At 44.3% G+C, this 10,065-nt stretch overlaps 1 long non-coding RNA gene across 2 annotated transcripts; it reads left to right on the top strand.

Annotated features, from left to right (window-relative positions):
* The first annotated feature begins 2,833 nt into the window (after positions 1-2,833).
* LOC135373108 (uncharacterized) lies at positions 2,834-8,083 on the top strand. 2 transcript variants are annotated; one of them, XR_010416285.1, is made up of 5 exons: positions 2,834-2,905; positions 2,990-3,057; positions 4,281-4,352; positions 7,766-7,870; positions 7,951-8,083. It is a non-coding gene; the product is annotated as an uncharacterized LOC135373108 (long non-coding RNA). The 2 variants fall into 2 exon arrangements; XR_010416284.1 differs by having other exon boundaries at positions 2,838-2,905; positions 7,766-8,083.
* The last annotated feature ends 1,982 nt before the right edge of the window (positions 8,084-10,065 follow it).

The following is a 10,065-nucleotide window of genomic DNA, read 5'->3' as shown; positions in this document are numbered from 1 at the left end:
GTTTAATTAAAATTTGAATGGGTGCTGCAATTTACGGACTGAGTTGTAGAAAGTGTAATTTCACAATACGCAAGCTTTAGCTCGCTCACTTTGACACGCGAAGGTTTTAAGAACTCTTTCATGCTGACCGAGAATTTATACCGAAGGGATTTATATTTTCTATCTACACTAGAATGTGGATTCTGTATGTCGTCGATATTAAAAATTACGAATATTTTTCGAATGAAATTTACTTAAAACCCGAAGACATGGTCTCCCGCGTCGACGAACCCGTTTCCGGAAGAAAGCAACACGCTTGCGTGGTACGTGGATGCTATATTACTAATATGAATGAGGATGGTTCAGTCCAACTTAACATAGGTGTCATGGCTGTCATAGTGAGAACAAAAGCTTTCTTTAGCATTTTTAAAATATGTAGCAGAAATATCTGATGACACAAGCTTTTTCATTTAATTTATTTGTTTGTTTCACTGCACAAGGCTTACCTTACCGTATGAGCTTACCAGTATAATGACCCGACCGTCGGCTCCAAATGGCCGCGCTGTTCTGGGCCATCTTGCACGAATGTTGAACCCATTCCTGAGTGCTGCCCTCAGTAGCAGTGCCAGTGCTCAAAGAAACAGAAGCGTCGAGGACAGTACCGTATGCAGAAAGCACTACCAAAGCTATAGAGGGCAGCACTGTGAAGTGGCCTCAACGTTCGACAAGCGGGCCCATGACTATATTTTAGGTATCTATCCAAGTGGACGACATGATCTTGTAATTACTATCTTAACGATGTAGCTTGCCATGCACCTCTACAGGTGTTCTAATCAGCATGCACAAATATTTTAAAAAGTGAGAGCGCTCTCTGCGATGTAACCAACTAAAATTTGTTCGCAATTGTGTATCACAGTTGCCATAATATTTTTGATTGTGTTCGGTGTCATCTCGAGGTTTCCATTGAATTCGGTGTGAATTCTAAATTCGAGGTGTCAATTCCATAAGCGTAGCTCGCTCTGGGAAACACCCGACCGAGGTGTTTACAACAAGGTGCGGTTTGTGTCGCTCTACTTTTTGGCCTGAAACGAACGACCGCGTAAACAAAATTAAAAGGGAACGAAGACCACCTTCACAATACGGCCCCAAAGATTAGGTGGAGCAACGTTTGAGAGCGCTGCAATCGCTGCACACAGCTCATTTAGACGTGGTATTTCGCGGGCCCCCATTCTATGGTTGAGTGCGATTGATTTGCGACTGGGAAGATTGGTATTTATTTATGGATCATTCTTTTTCGTAGGTGGTGTAGTACCGGCCTCGGTGGCTCAGTCGGTAGCGTGTTCGCCTTCTGATCGCGGGTTCGAACCCGGCCGAGGACGCCAGCAACTTGGTGGCAGGGTACAAGTTGCTTAGATCTTCCGCGAGGGACGTTAAATACGGGGTGCACGTTAAAGAACCCTCAGGTGGGCAAAAGCAATCCACAGACCGACCGCTGTGGCGTCGCTCATCATCTCAGTTGTCTCGCGACGTAAACACCCAATTATTAACTTATTATTATTATATTACGTGGTGTAGTGACAGCGACCGCTTAGTATTTTGTGAACTTTCAATTGCATCGAAAGGGAAACGTGCCCTTTTTCAGCTGTCTGACTTAGGATAATCTTGGACGTAACGGTATTTTCAATTCAATTCAATTCAATTTTATTAGTAATATTTGCAATACATAGTACACAGTGGGGGCCCCGTAGCATAGCTAGAGGTGGGGCCTCCCGGAAACAATCTGAATATGATATCATATGTGGCGACAACATCAGAACAAGGTATCCAATACAGTATGGGACAAAGCACAATACGCACAAAAGAAAAAGAAGAACAAACAAATTAAATAAATATAAGAAATAAAAACAACTGAGATTGAGCAAAATTGTGACGTTTATGAAGGTGAACAGCGTAGGCGAAAAAACCCATGGCAGAAAAAAGACAAATAGTTGAAAAAGCATGCATGAAAAGAATGTGTATGAATATGAGTAACTAATTCATGAAATGGTTCCTTAAGATGATCCGAAAACGATGGAACGAACGTACTGACTTTAGGTTATCGGGCAAGGCGTTCCATAGTTTGGCAGCAACGAAGGTGAATGTTTGCTTCCCGTAGTTGGTTGTTGTGCGTGGCAGGAGAAAATTACCGGAGCGAGGTGATCTAGATGGAACGACTACTGCAAGACACTGATTGTTGAAGACACCTGACAAATGCTTGTACAGAAGCAGTAGAACGCGGAAATGAAACAGCTGCATTTTCGATGTAAGATGGTGTGGTTTGGTGTAGGGAAACAATATTATCACGCTGGCCGCCTTTATCGGTTTTGGGTACACAAGAGCGTTGGATATGATGGCACGTACGTAAGGGTTGACTGTATACTGAGGCACGTGTAAGGAGACAAATTCCCTAACACTTGGCTAAATGTAAAATATGCTCGTTGGTATGTGCAGATATTCGCGCACTTGAGTGAAACCACAGGTGTTCCACGTGCCAAACGTGTCTGAGTTGGTTTGACGGTCCCTGAACGTACTAAAGGACGAAAAGCTTTTCCGAGCACGCAGAACAAATATTGCGATGCCGTTGCGTGGATAGTTGCAAAATTCAGCGAAATTCCATGACCTCTTTCGGACCCTTTTCGACGTATGTTTATAACGCAGCGAAAAGTGCGCAGCAAACGTGTACTTTTACGCTGAATCCGTCACATGTGGCTCAGGATTCCCGGAAGCGTATTTCCGAAACATGTGGCGCACAGCCAGCGCGGCCTTCCTCCTCGCACATCGGTTTCACCGGAACCTCACGTGCTTCGAGTCATCCTGTACCAGCTCGATGCATATAAGTACTGGGGGACGTGCAAGGGACCCTCAATCACATCGATTGTTTCAACAGGTAAGCATATTCGATGTTGCACGTAACGCATGGCGTGTTTCTCATCTACTTGTTCCAAATGAGCGATTTCATGTTTCTTCCCAGCAACTCAATCGGAAGCTTTGTCACCATGTCCTGCCTTCGTACCATCTTCCTTTTCGCTCTCATCTTTGGTAAGTCATAATCGACAGGAGGAGATAAAGCACAATGAAGGCATCTCGTATGAGTACGGTCCAGTGGCGGATCCAGGGGGTGAGGGGCGACGGTTCCCGAAAAACAGTTCCTTTAAAATAAACAGGATTTCCCTCTCTCCCATCTACGCGCTTCAACAAACAACCCAGGGCGTAGATCCGCCACTGGTACGGTCATGTATATTGTGTGCCAATGCGTGCACATTCATGCAGACAGACTTTAGAGAATAGGTTCATGAAGCTATGGAGATAATCATTGTAGCGGAGGTAGCTGCATGGTTTTGGAGTTTTCTTGAATGAATCGTATTTCTATGCGACCGAGAATCTTAAATTTTCTATGACATAATTGGGTTCGGCAAAATGGAAAGGGCGCAGGCTACCTAGTATGTAGATGTCGAACAAGAAAATCGCGAGACACGGAAACAAGGGAGGAAGACAGAAGCACTTTCTGTAGTTGAGAAATGTGAATTTTTATAGTTATTCGTGCACACGAACAACATCTAAACAAAACGCAACACCAGAAGTGAAGTGATGATCTGGGACGCTCATTGACGTAAACGTAACCCTCTTTACACCCTACAAAGCACCATCGCCCTAGTTCATTTCATTTTGTAACCACACAGTAAGCATGCCTGGGGCGACTGATAAGTGGCTCCACTAATCTGTGTTCATTCTGGGACATCCGGAGTCTTTTGGGATCGCGATGAGATTTGATAATGCAGCTTTTCTTTTTTTCCTTTTTTTTTTGTTGTTGTTCCCGAAATGTTATGTGCTGTTTAGCAAATTACTGCTACTAACGTCATGGCCGTTCGTGGTCGCCAAGGTCCCGTATGAAGACTGTGAGTTCGTGGGTTCGAAGCCTACCACCGGATGTGCTATCTGAGATTTTACGTGGGTTTTCTGGCAGACTTTCCAAACGAATGTCGGCAGATTTCCCCCTGAAGTCAGACCAGGACGCATACTAACCCCTCTCTCCCCCACTCCTTCCTGCTGTACTCTCTCCATCTGCCCATGTCTGTACGCCACTCATAGCCACAGTTGCTTCGCGGCGCTAACACGGAATCAAATAATTACGCCTGTGTGGAAAGGGTGCGTTTTTTCTTTTTAATTTTGGACTGGTCCCAACTGGTGAGAATATCCGACGCGGTCGCGTTACATATAAAATTCATTTTGACACCTCATCAATACGTTCATTATCATTTAAGGTGCCGTGGCTCTTCTGGCTGAAGCTGCGCCAGAGCCTCTGCCGGAACCAGAAGGGGGAGCCTTCCGCATACGTGAGTATCGTATAATCGTTTTAAATTATTAGCGCTAAATAGATTAATAAAGAAATGACACCGCAAAGACGCTGAGCGTGCACGATCTTCTGGCCACATCCTGTATGCGGGTGCACGCCATTGTTCTTCTAATCCGTTAGGTTATTCGAGGGCTGATCCAATTACGGTAGCTACCCAGAAGCAATATTGTCATCCATTCCCCGTAACCAAAGACCGCATATTTAATGCAGAGTTGGTTACCTGAAAGAGGAACACAAACGATAAATGTTAACTGCCCGAATTCCGCCGGAGACGAAAATAGAAACCTAAACAAATTTGTTCTCATTTTCATTACCAGAAACCGAAGCGTACACGAAATTCAAAGGTACCAACGATAACGTCAACTGAATTCGCAGAACGTAATTCTCTTTCTTCCTCTTTTTATTCCAATAATAATAATTTAATGCTGCTTAAAATGCTGCACCGGGCCCATTTAATATGGACCAATGCCCTCGTATGTCGCTGATTCCAAAGTCATAATAAGAAAAAAACGTCTTAAACTTAACAGGGATCGCAGCAGCGGTAGCCGCAAAATTCTCAAAATGCTGCACCGTGTGCACCGTGTGACGAAGAACGGCTGCCAGTCTGCCAGATTTATCAGTAAATTTCATTCTTCCGTGCGCCGCCAGCGTTGTCCAAGTATCCTCAAAACCTAAATCTTTCTTCGAGAACTCGTCACCAGCCGAGTGCCTCACCATGGTAGACCAAATCTGTGATCGACGCATCATACCACCTTTCATATTGAATACAACAAGTATAGAAATATTGCTCCATATCGTCCTTTGTGCACTGGACTATACTGGAACACAGTTTACGTGGCGAATTCCTCCTACCATAATTACCAATCTGCTTATTGTTGTTATTATTGTATCGTTTGCCAGCGACATTTTCAATGTGCAAAAACATGGATAGGTTCCTTCCGCGAACGCATTTAGCATGAGTTTCGCGCAGGTATATGTATTGTAGCACCACGAAACCTAGTCCATCATTCCTACCTAGTTACATCTCGCTGAATGTGATTATTTTGCAGGGTACTTGGCGGGGCCTGCATATCATTACAAAATAATTACAAAATAACAAATTCAAATTTGTTTGAGGACATTTTCCCAAACATGCGGCTGGACGACAAAAAAGGAGCTGACTTGTGTAGTGTCCACTTGGCATGATCAAACTCAGACTTTCCCAACTACAGATATCGTCCACCATGCAGCTGGTCTGTGTTTATCTCATTTTATCTGAAATTCACCCCCATGGAAAAGACGAGGGTAGGCCTCACCTAACGCCCCATTGCCTTTGCCGTAGCCTGCTTTTCATTTTTGCTGAAATTCCAGAGTGAACCTTAACTGCCCCATAGTTGCTGTGTCATCCATACCTGTCGTTTCATTAGCCCACGGATGGAAAAGAAACAAAGAGTGGAGGTTACTTTGAACTAGGAGATGTGCACGCACATGACATGGTCTACACAAAACGACGCAAGGTGGAAAGTGTTGTGGTATTTGGGTAACCATGGCTATTTGGCTAACCATGATGATCATAAGGGCAGTTACTAAACGTCAAAAAAGTACTTGAGTTATAATTATTCTATTGTGTGTTCCGAAAAATTATGTCAGTATTTATAGTTACTTTTTACCATGAGAGTGACTCCCATTTGATTCATGATTCATAAAACTAATCGAAACTTTTTTTTCCAGCTTTCACTACGAAAAATATAACGCCACTTGAGGGTGTGGGTTGTAACGCGTAATGAACGACACAGAAAGATACGCCACCCATGATCACCTGTCTGTGTGTATCGTTCGTGTCTGCTTTTGTTCATTACGTCAAAGAGCAAAGTGGATAGACAGAGACTCGTTAGCACAAATCGGACAATGAAATATAAAGTATCAACTCATCATAGCTTTTGTAGTCATTGTCGTAGTACTCTGAAAAATAATCTGAAAGTTAGCATGTAATTCGGCTACCAATGCAAGTACCTACACAAAAATGCGTGCAATATTTCACTAAGCGTACGTACAAAAGTATCTAAATATAAATATTCATACAGTTAAAAGATGAAAGTCACTGAAAAGGTTAGCCAGCTGTAGGACTCGAACCCACATCTACTGGATTGCCGGTCCAGGGCTCTACCAATTGAGCTAAGCTAACTAGTGACTTTCATCTTTCATCGTTAATTTCTTAGGCAAATTGAGGCTTTGTATGTATTTGTCACTTCTATGTTGTTCCAGACTCAGAACATCAGTTCTTTCGTGTTCATACAGTTACTTTTACTTAGTTTCTTAACAACCCGGCATGGGAAGCTTTTTTTTCTTTCTTTTGCTGAGCTCAGGAGACCGCATCACTTCAAGTAGCTGCATGAAAATCGGGCAGCTGGATGCGACAGAGGTTATATCTGGTGAAGGATCAAAAATACTTCTGTCAGCAGGCTTTATCAGACCATAATATCAGAAAGGGTGTGTACGACGACCTGGACGAATGTGCAGAGGGGAGAGGGACTGTGGGGGAGTTCATCCTCGATACGCCACGTGGTGGCTTTCGGCTCAACTAATTTGCTTTGTCCCTGAATCTTGCTCATATGTATGCATGTCTTTGCCATGCTTTGTTTCTTTCTGTGTATTCGCGCTAGTGGGAATAGATCACCTGACAAGAAGCACTTGGAACCGGGTCAATGAATGACCTGGGGAATCCAAAGACGTGTCCCAGCTGCACGAACGTTCGTATTTAGGATGAGCAGGCCGGGATTATAAAAGAAATGATACGCAGACCTCCTTCCTGACCTGTTTTGACTGATATTGTTATTGTTTTGATTTATATGATATATCCTTTTGGGGGGCTTTCAACGACACCCCAAGCCTGAGGGCCTCAGGGTTCCCCGGTAGAAATCGGGTTATACCCGATATTGCAGAAAATATGTTCGGGGTGCAAATATCGTGAAACATCGGGTTTAACCGAAAACGAAAACCCGAAAACGAAAAGCTCTATCAGGATAAACCAGTGCTCGAGCAGCACCTCGCACGCTCTACTAGAGCCGCCCTTTCCGTTCGCGGCCCCGGCCTGTGGTACTCTTTACCGATCAAAGCGGATATGCCCCAAATACATTTGTGACCGAGTTGAAACACTTGATGCAGTACCAGAACCAACAATCATCATGAACCTCAGTCTGTCACACTGACGTGTACATGTTCATAGTCGTTCTCATTTCCCTTCATCTTATAATATTATTGTTCCCACATAGCTGACGAGGCACCCAGTATGCGCTTCTGCCTTTTGACTGTGTCAGGCTTTCGGCTTATTGAATGTGTGCCAGCAAACTTTCACTTCATCTACGGTGCTCAGTGGCTGCCGGCAGTGTGTAAACTATATCTTTTCCTTTCCAGGCCGTCAAATCTGCAAGATCGAGAAAGAGTGCGACAAACAGTGCGGGGAAAAACAACCAATTTGCTTTGGCACGACCTGCAAGTGCATTTAATAAATAGCCCCAGGTGAAAGAAAGTGATTTTAAACCAAAAATGGCTGTGCATTTGGGGTGTGTCATCGCATAACTACGATCCTCTGTCCTCAGATGACGTCACACATGGCATACCGGGACACGTTGAAAGGAATAATTATCTGTAGCCAAGACTTGTACTTTCCTAAATATTTGTTATTCTTTCATTTATGGTGACGCGGTGTATCCAATAAAAGGTGTGTTTAGCTGCGCAGAGTATGTCCTTTAATAGTTGTCGTGCGTCAGCTTCTACCAATGCGGTCCCGTACACAAATGTAATGAAGGCGTTTTACTTGCTCTGAGGAGCTCTGTTAAAGGGTGTATGAAATGAATTATTACTATTTTACTGACGAGAAGGGAAGCGTCTAAACACATGACTGGTCGGAAGTCGCCGATATACAACCTGTCGAAAGACTCTTGTATCCTTTCCCAGCTTGGCGAACTTTCCCCCTCACAGATAAGCCGCTTAGAAGCGTTCAGCCAAGTGGGATTCGGCAGATAGGGTTGTGACCGTTGAGCAAACGTGGTGCACGAAATTCGGAGGTAATATCGGTTTATTATTGTTTACAAACTGGTAGGATGAATGCGGGAAGGATGGGAAAACTTAAGATTAGACCAAGGTTTATAGAGGCAGGTTTATAAAACAGGGCAACATTTACGACGATTCCGTCAGCCGTGGCCACCGCTTAGTGGTCCTACACCAACCCCGCATACACTGTGTGTTTCACCTCGCAAACATATACATACAAAATATACGTGTCTGAAAATTATGAGCTCAACGCTATTTATCTTCCGCGCACTTTTGCCATGACACACGAGCACAATTTTCAGTCGTGAGAAATTGAATGTTCTTATTTAAACTCCGAGCGGCATTTGCAAAACTAATGGCCATATTGTTTTCTTTCTTTCTTTTTCAGAAACAGAAATCACATGTCGGATTTACCCGTCACAAAATACATTCCCTATATGCTACAATAATAATGGATTTAAAAAACTGGGAAATCCTTAATTCTCAGAGGAGCAAGTTGTTGACCGTGTACTTTTCGCCGCGAAGTTAATGCAACAAAGGTCGGGAAAAAACGGTGACCTTCCTCTTCTTGTTTCCTCCACAGTGTTGTTTCAGATGATTATGACGTTCGAACTTTGGTGCCGTTATCAGCAGAAGTACAGAAGAGGAAAATGAAGGGGCGCGTCAACGCTTCTTGCTGTGTTTCTTGTGGCGAATTCGGGTGGTCATTTCATGGCTACACGGCCTAGCGCTCGGAAATTGCTAGGTTGGCGCCTGAGATGGATCACGTGACCGTTGCCACCCGAACATGAGTGACAGGAGTCGACCGGTTTTAGTTCCTTGGATCACGCTAGGGGCATCGCGGTCGCCCTTCTTCGGGTTCCGTCGTCTGCTAAACCACGTGAACTTGGACGTGCGAGCCAATGAGGGCACTCTCCACCATTACAGTGCGGATGTGACGACACCGGATATAGTTGGGCAACCCGCTGCTCGATCGTTTGGGCGAAAAAAGTGCTAGCTAGCAAATTCAGGGCGCTCGGAACGCGCCACGCTAACATGCGAGATTGCATCGCTTTGAGCAAGCGAACATGACTGCTCGGGATCTGGCAAAAAAGTTACCACGAAATGACCACCCGAATTCGCCATTGGAGGACCGAGCGCGACCGACGTCTCGAAACGACCCCAATTTCTTTCCAGCTATTACCGTTGTAGTAGCCAATGTACTTTGTGATGAAATGGGGTAAATCCAAGATGCGCTTTCTGTTGTCGGCAAGAAAAAGAAGAAAACGTGCCATTGGCTTCGCAAATTTTGTAGTTGAATTCAGAAAATGAATTTCTCGCGACTGAAATTGGATCAAGGTCCTCGCAGATCATGGCAAAATTTCGCCGAGGATAAACACCGTTGCCTTCATAATTTTCAGACACGCAGGTTTCTAAATGTACTATTTTTGTGACACTATAAGTGAAACACCCTTTGTATACTGAGGGACGTGCATGGGAACATGGATTGTTTCAACAGGTTGCGCGTAACGCATTGGCTGTATTTGTTCAAAGCGAGCGACTTGATGATTCTTCACAGGAACACAGGTAATTCGTGACTTTACGTCTACGTGACAACTACGATCATGAGTTAGGTCTGTCTTCCACGGGAAGCTCTAACCGCCCTCAACTGTGGTAGATCA

Source organism: Ornithodoros turicata, unplaced genomic scaffold, assembly GCF_037126465.1.
Source record: "Ornithodoros turicata isolate Travis unplaced genomic scaffold, ASM3712646v1 Chromosome21, whole genome shotgun sequence".
Lineage (NCBI taxonomy): Eukaryota > Metazoa > Arthropoda > Arachnida > Ixodida > Argasidae > Ornithodoros > Ornithodoros turicata.
The sequence above is the reverse complement of the archived record's forward strand: the minus strand, read 5'-3'. Positions and strand labels throughout refer to the sequence as shown.